Source organism: Chrysemys picta, chromosome 5 (assembly GCF_011386835.1).
Source record: "Chrysemys picta bellii isolate R12L10 chromosome 5, ASM1138683v2, whole genome shotgun sequence".
Taxonomy (NCBI): Eukaryota; Metazoa; Chordata; order Testudines; family Emydidae; genus Chrysemys; species Chrysemys picta.
In genome coordinates this window covers 76,294,607-76,315,909 of record NC_088795.1, presented here as the reverse complement: position 1 = coordinate 76,315,909, position 21,303 = coordinate 76,294,607, and the positions used below count along the sequence as shown (strand labels likewise).

The following is a 21,303-nucleotide window of genomic DNA, read 5'->3' as shown; positions in this document are numbered from 1 at the left end:
AGACTAGTTCCAGGGTGTAAGTACAAAGAAGAGCACTAGCAAATAGTGTGTGCAGCTGGTTATGTACCCTGCTTAGGAAAATTAATTTGCCAGGACAGACTAGAGTTATATTGTTCCAAAACATCACTCTCATTACAAATGTGCAAAGTGAAGAAAAATTTAAACACTGAGCTAATTAATTTTGTGTTTACCACTTTATGGAGCACATTGTTCTTTTAGCCATTATGTTCCAGTTGGCTATCACACTTTATGTTCAGAGTTGGACATTATACTGTGCAGTATCATCATGCTGAAGAGAGTTTAACCTTTTGAAGGCCTGAGCCTTAGAGGTACTGAGCACCTTCTGCAAAACACTGCTGAAGTCTCAACTGCTGTTGAAGTCAATGGGAGGGAGATGAGGACACGTAGTGCTAAGCAGAAGGTGCTCGACACTTTGTAGAATCAGGATCTGGAAAAAATCATGAATTATGAGTCTTTGAAGCAAATGGGAGTACAAAACTTAAGTGACATGGACATTGGTTTGTCTTAACATAAAAACCACCTTTGTTCTGGGTATTATAGTATTTCTTTAAAAATTTGGCTCTCAAAACATTCTTTTGGGTTTTCCTTCAGAAGGAAAGTCTGCTAAGGTAGGAAATCTATAAAATGCAGGCTCTAGATATGACTCATTACTATTGTTTCCTCTAACTTTTCTCACCATCTCATCCTGCGCTATTTCCCATGTTCTCATGAATGAAACACACTAATGGAAATGTCAATGTTTTTAAAATATCTATTGGTAACATTCTGAGAAACGTAATGAAAAATTTCAAACTGCACTGTCCAGCTAGAATAAAGTGATTTTTTTTGTTTTATTTCACCCCAATAATGTGGGAGGAGGGGAAGTTTGCTTTCTTGTATAACATAAGTTCAGAAACTGTGTGAGCATTTGATTTCAGTGGTGGTACATTAACTTTACAGAATGCTGTGTATTTGTTTATTTGTCTCACAATACCATTACATTAAAAAGGAAATTACATTTAAATACTCTTATTGTGCAATTTGTGGTACAAAGCAGTGAATGTACTGAAATTCCAAGGCATCATTCCAGCCCTAATTTCTCCTGTTCTGTTTTAAGTTCAGTGGGGGAAAAGTATGTGATCTTAAATACCATGGATTCTCATCTTCAGGGTTAGCGTGAATTACAGTCTATGTCAGGGATCTCAAACTCAAATCACACGAGGGTCAGATGAGGACTAGTACATTGGCCCAAGGGCTGCATCACTGACACCTTTTCATATAAAGATACAAAAGGCCCCCTCCTTGCCCTACCTCCACTCCACCCTTTCCATGAGGCCACCCCCCTACCCTGCCTCTTCCCCACCCCCATTCCAACTCCTTCCCCAAATTCCCACCCCTGCCCTGCCCCTTCCCCTGAGGGTGTGGCTCCCTGCTCCTCCCCACTCCCTCCTGGAAAGTGCTAAGTGCTGCCAAATAGCTGTTTGGCAGCAGGAAGCGCCAGAGGAGCAGGGTCGCGGCACGCTGGGGGTGAGAGGAGCTTGGCAGTCGCAGGGAATAACTCTGAGGGGGTGGAGGGCGCAGGGAGCTTGGCAGGCCGCAGCAAATAATTCTGCGGGCCACGTGTTTGAGACCCCTGGTCTATGTGTACATCTAGGGGACATTTGTGCAATAGCCAGACGCACTGGATAAATGAAACTTGAAAGCTTATTTTTCCTCTACAAGCCACACTATGTTGTGTTCTTCACTTGTTATGTCAATGGAACTCCTTTTGATATCAGTTAAAGTTCTGTGTGAAAACAAGTGCAGAAAGTGCCCTAGAGGACCAGATTATGTAAGGTGCTGAGCATCTCCTACATTTGTTCCTTTTCGGACTTTAACGAGAATTGGCAATCAGCATATATTAGCATAGCATCAGGCCCACAGATTCCTTCCTTTACTAAGTTTACGGCATACGTTTAAACAAACTCAGCACTATCTTTCAACATAGCATCACTCCTCTGAGAGGTAACAAAATATCATGGCCGCACTTTTCATTGGGAAAGAAATAGTAACAAAGAGTCTGGGTATATTCTTAATCAGGGCCGGCTCCAGACACCAGCTTACCAAGCAGGTGCTTGGGATGGCCACTTCGGAAAGGGGCGGCACATCCAGCTGCTCGGCGGCAAGTCGGGGACGGTCCCTCACTCCTGCTTGGAGCCAAGGACCTTCCGCAGAATTGCCGCCGTAGATCGCGATCGCGGCTATTTTTTTTTTTTTTTTTTTGGCTGCTTAGGACGGCCAAAACCCTGGAGCCGGCCCTGTTCTTAATGCAAACTTCTTATATACACCCAGTCTTTGAACAGAAGTGGTCACAAATAGCACACAGGCAAACCCCTATTTCAGGAATTTCAGCCCAAACACCAGTTCCCAGGGAGTCACCCTGACTCAAGAATTGACTCGAGTCAGAAAGATTAAGGCAGAAAGCAAACTCCTCTGCTGTTCATTACCTGTGCGCCAAAGAAAAATACATCAGAAAAAAAAAAAAAAACAACATCAACCACCACAGCATTTTCCTAATTAAATAAACTTGCTCAAGCACTAAGAAAGAGAACTTGTAAGACTATGTGTATAACAGCACCATCTGGTGCCTGACATGAGAACAGGTTATTGTTTTTACCAAAGCAAATTACTTGGTATGCTCAAAGTTTTAGGACATTTTTTTCTGAAGACAGATCACCTTAAATTATGTAACTTAGTAACGGTGGAGTGTTCCATTTTTTACTCTTAGATTAGATTAGTTTCAGAATTTGCAATTGGTACTTTAAGTTACTAAGTGACTAGCATTTGGAACAGCATGGAACAGCTCCAGTTCCAGTGCAGTTGAGCAAGCACTCCCACATCAGATGAGCTGGGGGCAAGTATTTGGCAAGGGGCAAATCTAAGGCAGACTGAAAATACATGCATTTTTTTCCTCTTTTGTTTAACATGTCAGAAGTTGAGTTCAGCATTTTGCGTTGATAACACCACTTAAACACTCAGAAGGCAAGGTAAGGAAGGCAGTTCAGGTGAGGGAGGCTTCAGGATTAGGTCCTTAATACATAAAACATTGTGTGTGAGAACATTTATTTCATCTACTTTTCTGCTGTATATATGACAGCTGCCATCTTGTCCAACACCAGAATTTAAAGAATGGACTCCTAGAGTTGTGAGTCTGAGTTTCTACAGCTTGAGATAGAGAGCCAGCCTCTCCAGCTAAGAGTCATAACAGACCCACATCCTCTGTGCATTCAGGACACAACATTAACCACTAGGTTACATGCTTCCCTTGGACAGTAGCAACTTATCCAAAACATCGAAGGCCCACATGCTCTGTGGATTGAGCACAGAGAGGGGTCACCTAATGCCCAATGGCCAGAGGGTTACTCATTCAAATCTCCACATGACTTCAGTGAGTTTAAGACTTCAGTGAGACTATGGGATCCAAATGAGAGAAGGAGAGAGAAATGTTAATTTTGCAATGTTAAATGTTTACTATCAAGCCTTTTACATTATTAAAAAGGTCTTACCAGAATAATTTGAGAATATTCAGGAATGAAATCTGAAGTTTACTAGGATCTGAACAACACTATTGCAACACAAACAGGATTGCTTAAAGCTATTTGTCTGAAACAAAGTGAAAGATACTGTGATCCATCAGCACTGTATTAAACTGAAATGAATGTCAAGAGCAATTCCAAGCCTATTTTACTGTGTGTGCCTATAACAAACATTACCATAAATTAAGGTAGGGTCTTTCTGTACGGTCTATCACAATTTACTTGAATTAATTGGTTTGCAGGGCTTCCATCTTCTGGCTTGCCAACTGTTTTCGACTGCAGGCAATCTTGAAATATTGTTCTGTTCCATGTGTACTTTTCTTTCTGGATACCTTGTGTCCACTGCAAGCAGAGAACAGTTTTAAATTTCAGTATTACTCTAGGGTTGCTTGCCTTGTCTTCAACCTTTGACTCAAACCACAGAGGTTAACGTTTTGGTTGAACTCTTTGTAATCTTCACTGCTGTGTGCGGTCTGGTTAAAGGGATGCATTCTATTTTTCAGAACATTCAGGACTCCCTTAAGATAATGCAGAGACATGTACAGACTAAGTTACTCTGTAGACTTGTCAAGAAAGTACCACTGACAGTTTTGCGATAGTCATAATCTGCTACATGCAGTTTTCAACAGACAGTAATTAGTCATGTCATTTTATATACTGTAAAAAGCCTCTATTTAAAAAATAGTTACAGTCACTTTATTTATTATAAGGAGGAAATGGTGCTTTATCAGTATGTTCTACTCTACTTGTCCTCCCTACCACATACAGAACTCCACCCTTGTAAGCATAAACTACTGAGCCAAGTTGTCATGTGTGTAAGGTCTCCTCCCAATCTGCCACATTTCCAGCATGTCATGCTCTTACATTGTACCTAAACTTAACACTCAGATAGCACATTTTCCAAACATGAACTAATTAAGTTATTGGTTTTATGAGGCATCCAGTGTTTAAGTGTTTTCTGATGCATGGAACTGATCTTAGTCCGTTTCCTCAATTTTGACTGAAATTCAAGAATACTTTCCCAGTGGTTAAATGGGTCTGAAAAAGGTTGGTGTAGCACTGATTTTAGCACCCTCCCCATACTCCCAAACACACCCACAATGTTCTCATACTAGTTGTTTTGTGTTCGCTTACTTTTGTCCTTGATTATTTGTACTGTGCTATTTGAAGATTAAGAAGCAGCCACTTGTATTTTATTTCACACGTGCACTTAACCAGCAAGCTGTGAATGGTTTTAAGTCAATCTTTGGGAGGTTTCGGTTGGATATTAGGAAAAACTTTTTCACTAGAAGGGTGGTGAAGCACTGGAATGGGTTACCTAGGGAGGTGGTGGAATCTCCTTCCTTAGAGGTTTTTAAGGTCAGGCTTGACAAAGCACTGGCTGGGATGACTTAGTTGGGAATTGGTCCTGCTTTGAGCAGGGGGTTGGACTAGATGACCTCCTGAGGTCCCTTCCAACCCTGATATTCTATGATTCTATGATTCAATACCTATTGGCTTATCCAAAGAGCAAAAGAAAGGTTGATGTTGGCCTAATAAAAATAAATTAGCCATCCTGGTTAAGAAACCTGCTCTCTCTAGAGACTGCCCCAAAGTTAGCAGTGGGTGACGTTTTTCAGATGAATAGTTTATTCACTGAAAAATGCCATTTCAGTCAACCTCAAGCTATTGTTATATTTGACAGAAATTTGATTTAAAAAAAAAAATCAGGGAGAATGGCAGGGGAAGTTAGGCACTATTTACAAAACATTTAGAGGTGATGGTGGCACATCCCTAATAACCTTTAGCCCATTGGTTAGGGCACTCACCAATTACGTGGGAGACACCTGGTTCAATTCCCCCTCTGCCCGATAGTGGGGAAGGGTGTAAAAAAACTTCAATAGTCATTCACATACATTTGAGAGACAGAATATATATGACTTTCTAGGCCAGTGGCAAGGGTACTCACCTGTAAGGTGCGAAATCCAAGTTCCCGTCCCTGCTTGGATGACTACACAGTGGAACAGCTTCAAAAGGAGAAATTGAGAGACCCATAGCAGAATATTCCAGAACTTAGTGGTTAGGGCACTCTGCAGCAACTCGGGAGACCTGCACTCAAATCCCTTCTCCACCTCAGGCAGAGGGAGAATTGAGCTCAGAGTGCCCTCAACCCAGGTGTGTGGCCTGTCCACTGGGATAAAGGTTATACCTTCTACTCTGGCTGTTTTGTACACCTAGCCCTTCATTTCCTTTGCTTTTAAAATATAGAAGTGCCCAGGAACTAAATGATTCATTTTGGGTCAATCAGAATATTTCATTGGATTCAAAACTTTTTTTGACTTTTCTTGATTCAATTAAATTTTTCAGAATTTTCTGAGTCAATTTGAGTCAAGTTGTTTTTTTAAACTACCAGCAAACAAAAAAACAGAAAATCAGTTCCTTACCCAAAGTATCCTCAAACATCCGAGTATAACACTGTTCCATCTTTATTAGCAGACCACATCAGTAAAGCACTCAGTCTTTGCCAGTTCCTTGAAGTGGTTGCTCAAGGAAAGTTTCATTGTAATACTTCACACTTATACAATACCTTCCATCCAAGAATCTCAAAGTCAAATAATTGAATTCATTAAAATTTGTAAATTAAATTTTCAGAACACCTCTGTGCTGTTGCCATATTATTTTAAATCTGTGCCTCAGTTTCACCATCTGTAACTTGTTCAGAGGAAGTCTTGGCAGAGCCAGGAATAAAACTTGTCTCCTGACTTCAGCTCTGGGTTTTAGCCATAAGACCATCCTTCCTCTCGTTATAGATTTGTGGCAAAATTTTGGGATAAATATCACTGCACGTTTACATTATGACAAAGGCAAATGTGAGGATGTCACTGATGAAACCAAAATGCTTATGTCTATTTCTCACTAGCCACACAGGTGCCATTTATAAAAGTCTCTTTGGTAAAAGAAATACCATGAATATAAACAGCAATGGGACCCAGCCACAAAGTTCAGCACCCGGTCAGACCAAGCCCAAAATTTGGGGTTGTTTGGATCTAGGCTTTTGGATGTTATTTGCACATTGCTGCATTTTAAGGTCTTTCAGATATTCACATGTACTAGTCAGACAGTAAATCACCTTAGTGTAAAAAATGAACTGTGATGTGAAAACGTAATCAGTGTTTTAATCCAAATTCTCTCAGGTAAAGAGATTATTGCTAGTATTATAAAACTAACACTCTGTATTTGAACTTAAAATGAAAGCTTTTTCTGTTTGTAAAGTGAAAATGGACACTTCTTGAACTCAATTGTTTTCTGAAGTGAAGGAGCGACACCTGCTGGTAATATTTATGTGAACTGGCAAAAAGGTCTCAAAACAAATTTTATGTAGTACTTCAAATGGTTTCCACTGTCTTTTCGGGGCATAACAGTGTCTTTCATATTTAAATGGCTCTCTAGCAACTTATTTTAAGAACTGACTTACATCAAAAGTAGTTTTAGTTTAGGCGTTAACCTCAAAATCCCCCACAAAATGGTTATGCAGAGAAGATTGAAACCAAACAATATTACATGAAAACCAACTACTACCAAAAATGCTTACTTCTTGTGCATTCTACATATGAAAACAGATATGAAAACGTTCGGTTAAAGGGCACATGAGCTATAAAAATGTATCCTGTGTTTGCACTAATCTGTGCAAACACAGGATACATTTTTATAGCTCATGTGCCCTTTAACCGAACGTTTTAAAAAACTGAGCTGTTTTCTCCCCTTCTGTTTTAAACATTTTGAAGTCAGGCTAATAGAATATCATGAAAATATAATTGCTAATTGAAATAATACTGTCATAACTATGAAGGGAAGGGTAACAGCTCTCCTGTGTACAGTGCCATAAAATCCCTCCTAGCCAGAGACTCCAAAATCCTTTTACCTGTAAAGGGTTAAGAAGCTCAGGTAACCTGGCTGACACCTGACCCAAAGGACCAATAGGGGGACAAGATACTTTCAAATCTGGGGGGGGGAGGGGGAAGGCTTTTGTTTGTGCTCTTTGTTTTGGTTGTTGTTCGCCCTTGGGACTGAGAGGGACCAGACATCAATTCAGGTTCTCCACATCTTTCTAAACAAGTCTCTCCTATTTCAAACTTGTAAGTAAATAGCCAGGCAAGGCGTGTTAGTTTTCCTTTGTTTTCTCAACTTGTAAATGTACCTTTTACTAGAGTGTTTATCTGTGTTTGCTATACTTTGAATCTGAGGCTAGAGGGAGGTCCTCTGAGCTCTTTAAGTTTGATTACCCTGTAAAGTTATTTTCCATACTGATTTTACAGAGATGATTTTTACCTTTTAATTAAAAGCCTTCTTTTTAAGAACCCGATTGATTTTTCCTTGTTTTTAGATCCAAGGGGGTTGGATCTGTATTCACCAGGGAACTGGTGAAGAGTTTCTCAAGGCTTCCCAGGGAAGGGAATCCACTTGGGAATGGTGGCAGCAGACCAGATCTAAACTGGTAGTTAAGCTTAGAAGTTTTCATGCAGGCCCCCACATTTGTACCTTAAAGTTCAGAGTGGGGAAGCAGCCTTGACAAATACAATGACATGAGGACCCTTCAAAAAATTCTGAGCTGGCAAACCCAATTAGTGAACATATAAATGAATAGTTGGCTCCCTCTGCAGTGAGCCAATAATAGCTGCACCCGCTGATTTAAGTGCCAAATTTCAGTCCAATATCTTTATTGTGAAGATATTTGTACAGCACCCCAATTTCCTGGATAAAGGGTATTTTATTAATTTTATTTATGAAGCACTTTTTATCAAAGATCTCAGGATGTATACAGACATCTCATAATAAAAACAATAAGAGTCATCTTCATAAATTACAGCAAGAAAAAATAAGCAGAAAAATGGGGGAATGGAAAGGATTCTAAACATGGCAGTAACAGATTAGAATAGTATCTAGTAGTGTTTTTAATCAAAAAAACAGATGCACAGGCTTTAAAAATAAAACAAATTAAGATTGTTAGCAATAAAGGTATTATTTGAGTTAGGCTTTTAATAATGCTTTATTGCTAAGTGGATATTAAACTACAAAACTACATTTGCACAGCGCTCCAGCCATAGACTGATCTTTAAATCCAAGCTAAAGTCATTAAATAGTTCAATTTTTTACATTTTCTCTACCATAGCAACATCACTGTGAGCGCCACACTGAACTCTTAAGAACCTTATTTCAAGTGCTGATTTTTGGTTTCCTGATCAACTAAACTAAAGAAATGTATTTCTAACTCTCTATGGAATCCTGAGTACTAAGAAATGTTGCTCTGCTGAATTTGGTATAAAAACTTGCAGCTCTGAAGCAGCTGGAGCAGATCAGGAAGACATCCAATATAGCAGAGTCATGCAATCTGCAAAACTCAGAAATCTGGATACCAAGAAGTTTCCTTAAAACTAGAGATAACGGGGGGGAGGGGGGAATTAAATGAAATGGTGTTTGGGGGTTTTGGTTTTGCAAAATGCTGATTTGTCAAAAGTTTGCAGGAAAAGGTCAGTTTAGACAAAAAACTCTCAGGTCTTAGGATGGAATTTCTGGATTTGATCAAAGAGAGATGCTCTTTTTGATTCTCTCTCTCTAGCCCAATGAGCAGAGACTGGAACCTGGGTCACCCACCTCCCAGATAAATGTCCTTGCCATTGTGCTATTGTCTATCCTAAGTTAGCATTCCCTTGTTTTTTGTGAAAGGGCTCAGGTTTGGCTAAATGCAGAACAAACATTAATTCAGAAAAATTGAAAAAAAAATTGTGACCTGGGATTCTTAGTTTCTGGACAGCCCAGTCTTAAACTTGACTACAATTACAGATAAGACTTCAGAAGTCAAAATACCTCTCCAATCTTCCTTGGTCCCCCTTACTGGAAGAGCAGATGTATTTCAAGATCACCTAACCGCTACGGATCAAAGAGTGGCATCAGCTCAGACAACAAGACATCCATTTGCAACCCCTGAAAACCAAGGTCCTCTATTGGCTGTGCCTACAGTAGGGAATTTTAGCAAAATACTTCAACTGGTGATACCACCAGTACAGCTGAAGAAGTGATACCAGCGTAGAGAACATTGGAGCACTTTATGGCTCTGGGAAACCACCAAAAGTTGCCAAAGCTTTGTGCACGTAGGACAGGAACTTCTTGCTAAAAGGAATTTCTTGCTAAAATTCTCTGGTGTTGACATTGTTAGGAGAATAAAGCTGAAGGGAAAATATTGGAAACAGAAGTCACACATACAATATAGAACTCTGGTGACTCCTTGAAGGATAGCAAATCGTGAGCTAACAAGCTTGTTTCCCAAATGGAACCCAAAATGAAAAGGAAATGAGAATACATGAAAAATAGAGCCGATCAGGAACCAAGTGGCAGCGTTAGAGATCTTCACCCTCAGCTTTCAATCATCACATAACTTTAAAGACAGGCAATTCATTTTACGGGCTGCCATAAGAGCACGTGTGTGCATGTACACTCTTACTCAAGTCAGGGGCGACTCCAGGCACCAGCGCAGCAAGCGCGTGCCTGGGGCGGCAAGCCGGTTGCCGTGAGGCATGGGACCGGCAGATCACATGCAGAAACGCTGCCGAATCCGCTTGACTGCCATGCTTGGGGCAGCAAAAAACAGAGCCGCCCCTGACTCAAATGGAGAAAAACAGCCTTTTTTTTTTCCAATCCAGCAAGAGAACTACTTAAAGATCAGAGTCTTAGATATATTACCTAAAATCAGCAACCCTGAAGATTTTTTAATTTGTTTTAAAACCCTGAAATCAACAAAGACTCAAAAGGCAGAAAAAACTTAAATTAAACACACAATGGTGTCTTTGAGTTAAGTGGCAATACTATTTAATAAGAAAAATATATTCACATATCCTAGTTAATATCATGGCTTTAGCTTCAATTATTATATATTAACAGGGGACTTCTTTAATAAATTTTATGATAACATTTGGTAGGCCTAACTATGCTTTCCATGTAGCCTGTGGGACTATGCACTAATTAAGAAGGGCCTATACAAAATACAATATCTTTTTCAGATGGAAACAGGTCATGAACATTTTTAGTACCCATTTTTTCTTATGTTCTCAATGTTCCCTATTCTTGAGTCTTGTACCTGACAAAAATGGCTAAATAGGATTAAACTCAGGTTTCTACTCAGACTCCAGGACACTGATCCTGCAAGGTGAAGTGAATGAAGCTATGTGCAAGGGGAGGGATCTGCCTGCAAACAACAGGTTGCAGGATCAGAGCACTGCCAATTAATTAACACAACCAGTTTAAAGTGTGTGAACATAAAACTGACTGTGCCACAGTTTGAATATTACATACTGCTTGGAAAAAAATCCCTCATTGGCAAGTATAACAAGGATATAATAGAGAAGGAGAGAGGGTGAGAGTTTGATACATCCTCATTGCAAGTCAGGCTGCAAATAGTATGGACCTGATACAATGCCCATGGAAGTCAACAGAAAGACTCCCACTGATTTCGATGAACACTGGATCAGACCCTACACTACTATTTCTGTACAGTTAATGTAGGTCCTGTGATGACACTAAAACATTGCTCCAGTCATTAAAGTTAACTGGGGCTATTTAAATAACCAGTCTTCTTTTGCCCTCAGCAGGGTATTGCATACAGGTTTAATGTGTTTAAATTTAACTGTTCCAGTTAATTAGTCATTGAGAAACTGATTGATGACTCAATAGCTCATCTGTTGAGTACCCTAGGAAGCAACAATATACATAAAAGAGCCTACTTAGAAGAGACATTAATCAAACTGAAAATGCCCAGCTCATCTCCTTGGCATTCTTTAAAATTCTGTACACAGAATATTACAATTAACAACCACTCATGAAAAATGTATGAAAAGTGCTCTCTTGCACTAAGACAAGAAATAGCTAGAAACCTCAGAATATGCTAATTATAAAAAAAAAACAATTGAGTGGGCCAGTATCTGCTCCATCCTATAGAGAGAGAACTATATTATGTATATGAATGTATTATATTACTTTGATCTTACAATAGGGGCTACTTTAGTAATTGTGGATGAAAAGAGATTAAACTACTAGGTTCGCCAGGGGATGGAGACCTAAGCCCTGAGGTAAGCGGGGAAGTGGGATACTGGGACAAAACACAGGGAAGAGGGTGCAACAGGGGAGGCCTCCTGATTCATACTGAGAAAGTAGGGCAATCGACTAGCTATCTTAGGTGCCTGTAAGAAATGCAAGAAGCCTGAGAAACAAGCAGGAAGAATTGGAAGTCCTAACCCAGTCAAGAAACTATGATGTGATTGGAACAACAGAGACTTGGTGGGGTAACTCACATGACTGGAGCACTGTTATGGATGGATATAAACTGTTCAGGAAGGACAGGCAGGGAGAAAAAGATGGTGGAGTTGCACTGTTTGTAAGAGAGTAGTATGATTGCTCAGAACTTCAGTATGAAACTGGAGAAAAGCCTGTTGAGAGTCTTTGGGTTAAGTTTAGAAACGAGAGCAACAAGGGTGAGGTCATGGTGGCATCTGCTATAAACCACCATACCAGGAGGATGAGGTAGGCGAGGTTTTCTTTGGATAACTAACAGCAGTTTCCAGATCACAGGCCTTGGTTTCTCATGGGGGACTTTAGTCCCCCGACATCCACTGGGAGAGCAATACAGTGGTGCACAGACAATCCAGGAAGTTTTTGGAAAGTGTTGGGGACAACTTCCTGGTACAAGTGCTGTAGGAACCAACTAGGGGCTGTGCTCCTCTTGACCTGCTGCTCACAAACAGGGAAGAATTGGTAGGGGGAAGTAGAAGTGGGTGGCAATCTGGGCCCCAGTGATCATGAGATGGTCGAATTCAGGATCCTGACAAAAGGAAAAAAGGAGAGCAGCAGAATACGGACCCTGGACTTCAGAAAAGCAGACTTTGACTCCCTCAAGGAACTGATGGGCAGGATCCCCTGGGAGGCTAACATGAGGGGGAAAGGAGTCCAGGAGAGCTGGCTGTGTTTTAAAGAAGCATTATTGAGGGCGCAGGAACAAACCATCCTGATGTGCAGAAAGAATAGAAAATATGGCAGGTGACCAGTTTGGTTTAACAGAGAAATCTTCGGTGAGCTTAAACACAAAAAGGAAGCTTACAAGAAGTGGAAACTTGGACAGATGACTAGGGAGAAGTATAAAAATATTGCTCGAGCATGCATAGGGTGTAATCAGAAAGGCCAAAGCACAATTGGAGTTTCAGCTAGCAAGGGATGTGAGGGGAAACAAAACGGGTTTCTACAGGTATGTTAGCAACAAGGGAAGGTCAGAAAAAGTGGGGGACCCTTACTGAATGGGGGAGGCAACCTAGTGACAGATGAGGTGGAAAAAGCTGAAGTACTCAATGGTTTTCTTGCATCAGTCTTCGCAGACAAGGTCAGCTCCCAGACTGCTGCACTGGGCATCACAGCATGGGGAGGAGGTGAGCAGCCCTCGGTGGTGAAAGAGCAGGTTAAGGACTATTTAGAAAAGCTGGTCATGCACAAGTCCATGGGGCTGGATGCAATGCATCCAAGGGTGCTGAGGGAGTTGGCTGATGAGATTGCAGAGCCATTGGTCATTATCTTTGAAAACTCGTGGTGATCGGGGGAGATCCCGGACTATTGGAAAAAGGCAAATATAGTGCCCAGATTTTAAAAGGGGAAGAAGGAGAATCCGGGGAACTTCACACTGGTCAGCCTCACCTCAGTCCCCGGAAAAAATCATGGAGCAGGTCCTCAAGGAATCTATTTTGAAGCACTTGAGGAGAGAAAGGTGATCAGGAACAGTCAACATGGATTCACCAAGGGCAAGTCATGCCTGACCATGATGAAATAACTGGCTCTGTGGATATGGGGAAAGCGGTGGACATGATATACCTTGACTTAAGCAAAGCTTTTGATACAATCTCCCACAGTATTCTTGCCAGCAAGTTAAAAAAGTAGGAATTGGATGAATGGATTATAAGGTGGACAGAAAACTGGCTAGATCGTCAGGCTCAACAGATAGCAATCAACAGCTCAATGTCTAGTTGACAGCTGGCAGGGCCGGCTCTAGGCACCAGCAAAACAAGCTGGTGCTTGGGGCGGCACATTTTTAGGGGCGGCATGGCCAGCGCCAGAATGCCGCCCCTAAAAATGTGCCCTGGCCGCCCTAGCTCACCTCCGCTGCTGCCGCTCGCGTGCCGCTGCTCGCCCTCCTTCCCAGGCTCTCAAATCTGGGAGGGAGGGGGAGATCCCGAGCAGCCGCAGCGCATGAAAAAGCTGATTCGCGCGCCGCTGCTCCCCCTCCCTCCCAGGTTTGAGAGCCTGGGGGGAGAAGGCAGGGCTGGGGATTTGGGGAAGGGGCGGAGCTGAGGCGGGGCCAGGGGTGGGGTAAGAAAAAAACGGGGGGGGGGGACGGGGTGGCCAAAATTGTTTCTGCTTGGGGTGGCAAAAACCCTACAGCCGGCCCTGGCAGCCGGTATCAAGTGGAGCACCCCAGGAGTCTGTTTTGTTCAACATATTCATTAATGATCTGGATGATGGGACGGATTGTGTCCTCAGCAAGTTTGCGGATAACACTAAGCTGGGTGGAGAGGTAGATATACTGGAGGGTAGGTATAATGTCCAGAGTGACCTAGACAAACTGGAAGAATGGGCCAAAAGAAATCTGATGAGGTTCAACAAGGACAAGTGCAGAATCCTGCACTTAGGACAGAAGAATCCCATGTACGGCTACAGGCTGGGGACCAACTGGCTAAGTGGCAGTTCTGCCGAAAAGGACCTGGGGATTACAATGGACAAGAAGCTGGCTATGAGCCAACAGTGTGACCTTGTTGCCAAGAAGGCTAACGGCATATTGGGCTGCATTAGTAGGTGTATTGTCAGCAGATCGAGGGAAGTGATTATTCCCCTCTATTCAGCACTGGTGAGGCCACCTCTGGAGTATTGCATCCAGTTTTGGGGCCCCCACTACAGAAAGTACGTGGACAAATTGGAGAGAGTCCAGCAGAGGGGCACATGACTTACGAGGAGAGGCTGAGGGAACTGGGCTCATTTAGTCTGCAGAAAAGAAGAGAAAGGAGGGGATTTGATAGCAGCCTTCAACTCCCTGAAGGGAGTTCCAAATAGGATGGAGCTAGGCTGTTCTCACTGGTGGCAGATGACAGAACAAGGAGCAATGGTCTCAAGTTGCAGTGGGGGAGGTCTAGGTTGGATATTAGGAACAACTATTTCATTAGGAGGGTGGTGAAATGCTGGAATGGGTTACCTAGGGAGGTGGTGGAATTTCCATCCATAGAGGTTTTTAAGGCTCAGCTTGACAAAGCCCTGGCTGGGATGATTTAGTTGGGATTGGTCCTGGTTCAAGCAGGGGGTTCAACTCAATGACCTTCTGAGGTCTCTTCCAACTCTAATCTTCTAGGATCTCTGGTTTTCTTGTACACTGTGTTTAATATCTGGAATATGTAGGCCTCTCCTAATAAATCTGATGAGCAATTGAGACTTTAGCAATTATATCCATCTTAAAAATTATTTCTTTCTTTCTTGGAGGAAGACAGTAATGTTGTGTTAAAATACAAATTAGATAAAATGCCTCCCAGCCTCTTCAGTTCCATCCTTATGAAATAAAGACTTCTCTGATGTCTGGTGGCTACTGAACACAAGTAGTAAAAGTCTTGACTTTCCATTACAAAGTTGGCTCCTCATCCAGGATAGGTTTGATTTTCACAAACGTGGAAGAGCCTCAAAGTATTTAGCTTTAAAAATATTTTATTACACACCAATGTGCTGTTGGCAAGGAAGCCAGTAATTCCAAAGACCAGCACCTAGCCGAAGATTCCCTTCTCACATGTTAAAAATTTTAACAGAGCACATATACAACAATATTCTGAAATAAATGACAATAGGCAAGTCTTCCCCTAGGATTCGTGAGAAGAATTTAAAGTTATACATTGGATGAATTACCATTATGTAATTTTTTTTTGGGGGGGGGGTGTATCTTCAGTCAGAGCAGTTGATCTTGGAAACAGCTAAAATCAGTTCTTCTACAAGAACAAGTTCCAGCTGAAGTTCAACTGACAACATTATCTCATCCAGGGCCCAAGGCTGCCCCCCAAGACAGTATTTTGAGTTTTTAAAGTTAGACGCATGTTTTCAAAAATATGTTATCCCATTCTACCTGCAATTACAATGACAGAAAGAGAGTAGTGATCAAAACGCAATAAGACATTTGTAAATGGTAATGTATAGGAGGAAATCCTACAAATACATTGCTTAGAAAGCATAAAAATACCACAGTATGATAAAGAACAAAATATACAATTTGAAGACGGATGAAGTACTTTTCAGGGACCTTCTAAAAATCTCCCGGACTGCATGGTTTTAGCACCAACCTCCGTCAATCTTTTCCGGAGCTACGGAGTGTACTGAATACTTCAAATCTTGCCCCATTCCCTTGAAGAAAGAATACTACTCAGTAATGGTCAAAATCCAACATGACTGCATTCCTTAAAAGAATAATTCAGAGCAGTGTAGCTCGTATTGGCCAATATAATCAATCTAGACAAAGAAATACTGTCACAGAAATACTGGCTCTCTCTGACCAGTAAAAATTAGCAGTGGAAAGGCTAATCTATCTTTATTTCAGGGGAAGTCACACATTCATATATTTTTCAAACACTAATTGTCAATCATATTAAACAAAGACAGCCATTTTTTAGTATTAAGAGAGAAAGCATTAGGGTTCTATTGGAGGACATTTTTGTTGTACTAAAGAACCTTACTTTTAGATATCAATTTGCAACCTCTATCTAACTGGCCTACATTTCTCCCTGTGCACTCCTTCACTGGAATTCCTTTTGATCAGAGAATTTCTCTTTAAAGAGCAGCACAAGGCAAGAACATTCGTTTTGTCACCTCTTCCATTTGTTCCAGTCATTGCACAGCTCACAACAGTTAATGTTCTCCAGACAGTCCATCCATAATAAAGATATATGGTGAAAACACTGTTTTTCCTTCATATCTGCAGAATGAAGTGATTCTAGGATACAGTGTTGTCTGATCTTCCAAGGAAGCAATCAACTAAGTTCCCTCTAAGCTGCATGGCCACGCAGAAGGCTATCAAGGGCTGCGCAGGTGCACAGCAGGGAGGCGCGCCTCTATCGTGGTCGCAGGTTGCTGCAGCAAGAGAGGACTGGAGGAGTCCTCTCTCCATGCCGTAGCCCTGGGACAGCCTGCACCCCAGACTCCTCATCCCTGGCCCAGAGCTCGCACCCCCCCACACACACACCCAGACCCTCTTACCTAGCCCTGAGCCCCTCCCACACTCCAAACCCCTAGGCCCCATCCCCATCACACATCACCTCCATATTGGTGCACATAACAAAATTCATTCTGCACATGGATGTAACAGATTAGAGGGAACATTGTAAATCAAGTATCGTGGTACGGTAATGGCATGCTAAACTGTATCATATTGTTCAGCCACTTGGCAGCACTATGTAAAATACCCTATTTAAACCAACCCCAGCCATACCTGTCAGAGCATTAAAGAATCTTATGATGAACACATCTGGTGTGTGTAAGCAAGCTCTATAACCAGTCCATATCTGCTACGGAAATACACGACAGGTATGGTCAGGTGTCAGACTTCTAGTTGACTTCCTGGACATTTGGGCGACTAGATTTCCCTCCAGGACATGAAGGCATTAGCTTTTACAGGTGGAATGCCAAAGAACTGTCAGCTGTTGGAGATTTTTTCCAGGGCATAACGCTATGTTGGTTTTGGAACAGCTCAGAATTAAATTTAATCTACCTTCTCTGGATTTCTAGCTATACTACAAGTTAGCCATTTCCTAGAGTTAGTAAATGAAGTTCCATGAGTGGGGAAGATCTGATCAGAAAAATACAATCAGAGGGTAGCCATATCTACATCTCTGCTGTACAACTTCATTGAGAAATACTCATCAGTATACGCCCAAATTCTACACTCTATATTCAAGATCTTAAGATTCCTTTTAAAGATAATCAGGGGCAAAAAGCATTTGAATACCCTTTGAAGTCTGGATTTGCACATTTTACTAACTGAATTTCACTCAGACTGTATTTTCCTTCACATGCTAACAAAACTAATTCCAATCTATATTTAAGATGCTGCAAACATGATTGCTCTCACTCATGCATTATGTATGGAGCTGCAATTATATATGCAAAATAAGGATGAACCTATCTAATGGAAGACAACATTGGATTAAAAAACACAGAAGGAACTTTATAGAAACTATGAGCGATATGTATATAGATATCCTGGTTGCTAAACAATAAAAAACAACCATCCATCACTTTAGGCTCTAAAAATAGTACTGTTATCTTCAGGTCAATCCGTTGCTCGAGATATTATTAGTATTTATATTCATAACAATTAAATTGATGTGAAGAAGTTAATTATACAGAATTTAACCACTCTTAAATATGAAGTTGTTAAAGACAGACATACCAAATATTTTATATAAATGTATAAAGTAAGCTCTTCCTTTGTGTAATTGCCATTATACTCTGTTCTCTACAGTTTGTAACCATGTTGCTTTTTGTTTATCTGATGGCAATATAAAGATAAAAAATTGAAATATCCTCTTCCAAACAGTACAGAATGGTCAGTTCCTTCAGCTGAATTTGCCCTGAGGATATTTCCCAAAAGTTTACCTGTCAGTTCAGGTTTCCCAAATAAGCAGGTACTCACACCAAACCAAACCCAGAGAGAAAGGAGATTTGTTTCAACTCTTGTTTGTTTGAATACAATGTTCAGTTTTTGAAATTATAGTTACCAAGCCTGTGCCACACAGAGGATGAAAGATTGTATTTCTATTGTACATCAAGAGCTCAACCCTGCAAATATTTATTAGTGGGTACAGTGCTTACTAGGCTGCATAGTCTCATTGATTTCAAAACCCCTAATGTTTTATTGGTCTGGTCCAAATCTCTGTGAACTGACCCAAAACTTTTGGTTTCCTAAAGCTTTGGGATACAAAACACCTTTTCCAACACATACAGGATCATTTTCTATCTCAAAATCTCAGGGAACTTACAGTCTGTCCTTCAGTTAGCCCCACCAATTTAATGCTGTCAGGCTTTGAACATTATCTGCAGATTCCAGCCTAGGGCTTCAATCCTTCAAGTACTTAATCCACGTGCTTAAATCTAAGCATGTGACTACAGATTGAAGGCAGTGAAAACTATTCACATGTTTAAGATTAAGTATATGCATTAGTGACTGCAGGATCAGGTCTTATATTTGGTGCCTTGACTTCTTTTGTCAGAGCAACATTGCTGAAAAAGTTTCTTACATCCAAAAAGTAAAGCACCCAAAAGAGCAGTTTTGGTCTGTTCAAGTTTAGTGATCCCGTATTTTATCTATAGTCCACAATGGCTATAGTTACCTGTAAATTATACAATTTGTGGTCCAAATAATCCTTCAATATTTGCAAAAAAATAAGCAATCCCGCACAGTGGTTCCACACAAGACATAAGTGTTACTCTAGGTGGGGCTGGACTGTGCATTAGAAGGGAGGATTTTCCTCTAACTGTATATTTGCATTCAGTTTATAGTCTTCCAATAAAAGATGTCATGGGGAGGGTGATTATTCACGAGTTGGCACTTCCATTTGTAATGACTCGCAGAATCTTGTGCTAAGGGTATTGTCTGCTTCTAAAAGAAGCAAAAAATGTTTTCAGGCCTAATTTCCAGAAATGATGAACACCTGCGGTTCCAACTGACTTCAGATAGAGATTTGAGTGCTCAGCACTCTTGAAAGTTTTGCACTAGCTTTCTAGTCAGAACCAAGTTTTAAAGCCATTTTATTAAAACACCACAATTCAAGTTATATGATCCAAGTCATGTGTATAGATTAGGAAGTATACAGACATGTACACACACAGATAAATGTAAATTAGGAATAACAAGGTCACACAATGTACTATAGAATGTAATGAGCTAAAGACCAACTCAAATGGCTTGATATGAATATGTAATTCTTAACCCATGCATACAAGTTCAAGCAATTTTACTTAATACACTGAGTAACATTCTAAACACTGAAATCAATACTAATAAAAGGGAATGTCAGAAAACATTTACAATACAAGCACAAATAGTTGTTTACTCAGTGCTTTATCATTTTTATCCTCTAATTTTATGCCACCTAGCTGCAAATAGTCACACATACATGAGTTCAATGGAAGGGGGATTCACCCCTTAACATTTGCAAAGTTCTTTGAAGAAATTAACTGCAAGACTGCACTAATAAATCCTAACCCCTTTCTTTCACAAGCAGAACAAAAGAGGGTCCTGTGGCACCTTTAAGACTAACAGGTGTTAATCTTAAAGGTGCCACAGGACCCTCTGTTGCTTTTTACAGATTCAGACTAACACGGCTACCCCTCTGATACTTGAAGCAGAACAAAAGTCTACCCAAACTGAGACCAGCCTTTAAAAAGCAGCCCTAACAATCTCAGGACAGTTAGAGGAACTTTCTTCCCTAAAAACTCCTGGTGAGAGAGTGGTTCAGGTCATCATCCCTCTTCTACTCCCTTTGGGGTAACAGACCTGATAATTTAGAATGGCTGCAATAAAGCAAAAATCACTTCTCATCCTGAGTCAGGGTAGAGATCCAGAAACTAGGCAGTCCCACCAAGTAGCCAAAGCCCAGCAGGAAATCTGAAGGCAAGTTTGTCAGCCTATTTTATTGGAGTGCAGTGTTGGGCAAATCATTTAGTTTCCCCTTTGTAAAATGAGAATAGTCAGTGGTGGCTGATGTCCATAGGGCTTAGATTGCCAGTATCAGAGCCTTTCCGCATTCCCCTGGAAAGTGAAGAAGTGAGGTTTTTTACTCACGAAAGCTTATGTCCAAATAAATCTGTTAGTCTTTAAGGTGCCACTGGACTCCTTGTTGTTTTTACACATACACAGGATACTAGTTGGAGAGTGTCACGGGGAAGCAATTTTATATGGGATGAGGGAGGCTAGGGGAGAAAGCTATGGGGGGAAAAAATGGAAAAACTCCCACCCACATTTTCCCATCTCAGAATTAAAAACTAGAAACTTTACAGTAAGGGCAGAATGGAAGAAAATAGTATTCATCCCTTTGTGACCCCTTTGCTATTCTTTACTATTCCCAACCTCATCCTCTCCAAATCTAGATGTTGCCCCCTTTCCCTATCTTCCACACTCTTACACTCCCACCAGTTAATAGCATCCCCCCCTGTAATCAGCCATGAGAGCCCAGCACATCCCACCTTTCCCAGTTCCCTCCAACCCAAACCCCACCTACACAGGAGTACTTTCCCAGTCAAACCCCAGACCTCCTACTCCCATTCATCTATCCTGGCAGGCCCAGTACCCCAACACAACCCCCTTCCTAATCTACGCATAGCTCAGAAACTCCTCACTCATCTCCTAGAACCTCTCCTTTCTGACATACTTAGGTTCAGAACCACGAGCACAGCCCCACCCAAACCATCTAGGCTCGCAACTCCCCCCTATTGCTAGGCTTGAATAAACAGATACCATAAGGAAGAAATGTGGCTGGAGTCCCTATGCCCAAACCCACTGGAACTAACCTGGTGATTATCAGCCTGTATCTGCTCCTTCTTCTTCTTGTAGAAACTACAGCCAAACCCTCTTCGTGTAATAATCTGAGAGCACAGAGGACTGTTTCCCATTACTTGCCGGGGGGGGGGGGGGGGAGCG

The 21,303-nt window shown here is 41.2% G+C and overlaps 1 long non-coding RNA gene across 1 annotated transcript in view; it reads right to left on the bottom strand.

Moving 5' to 3' along the window:
* LOC135983687 (uncharacterized) overlaps nucleotides 1–21,291 on the bottom strand; it is a 161,842-nt gene extending 140,551 nt beyond the window's left edge. Inside the window, exon 1 of the long non-coding RNA XR_010601435.1 lies at nucleotides 21,174–21,291. This is a non-coding gene — a long non-coding RNA (uncharacterized LOC135983687). The remainder of the gene's footprint in view (nucleotides 1–21,173) is intronic.
* Between the last annotated feature and the right edge of the window lie 12 nt (nucleotides 21,292–21,303).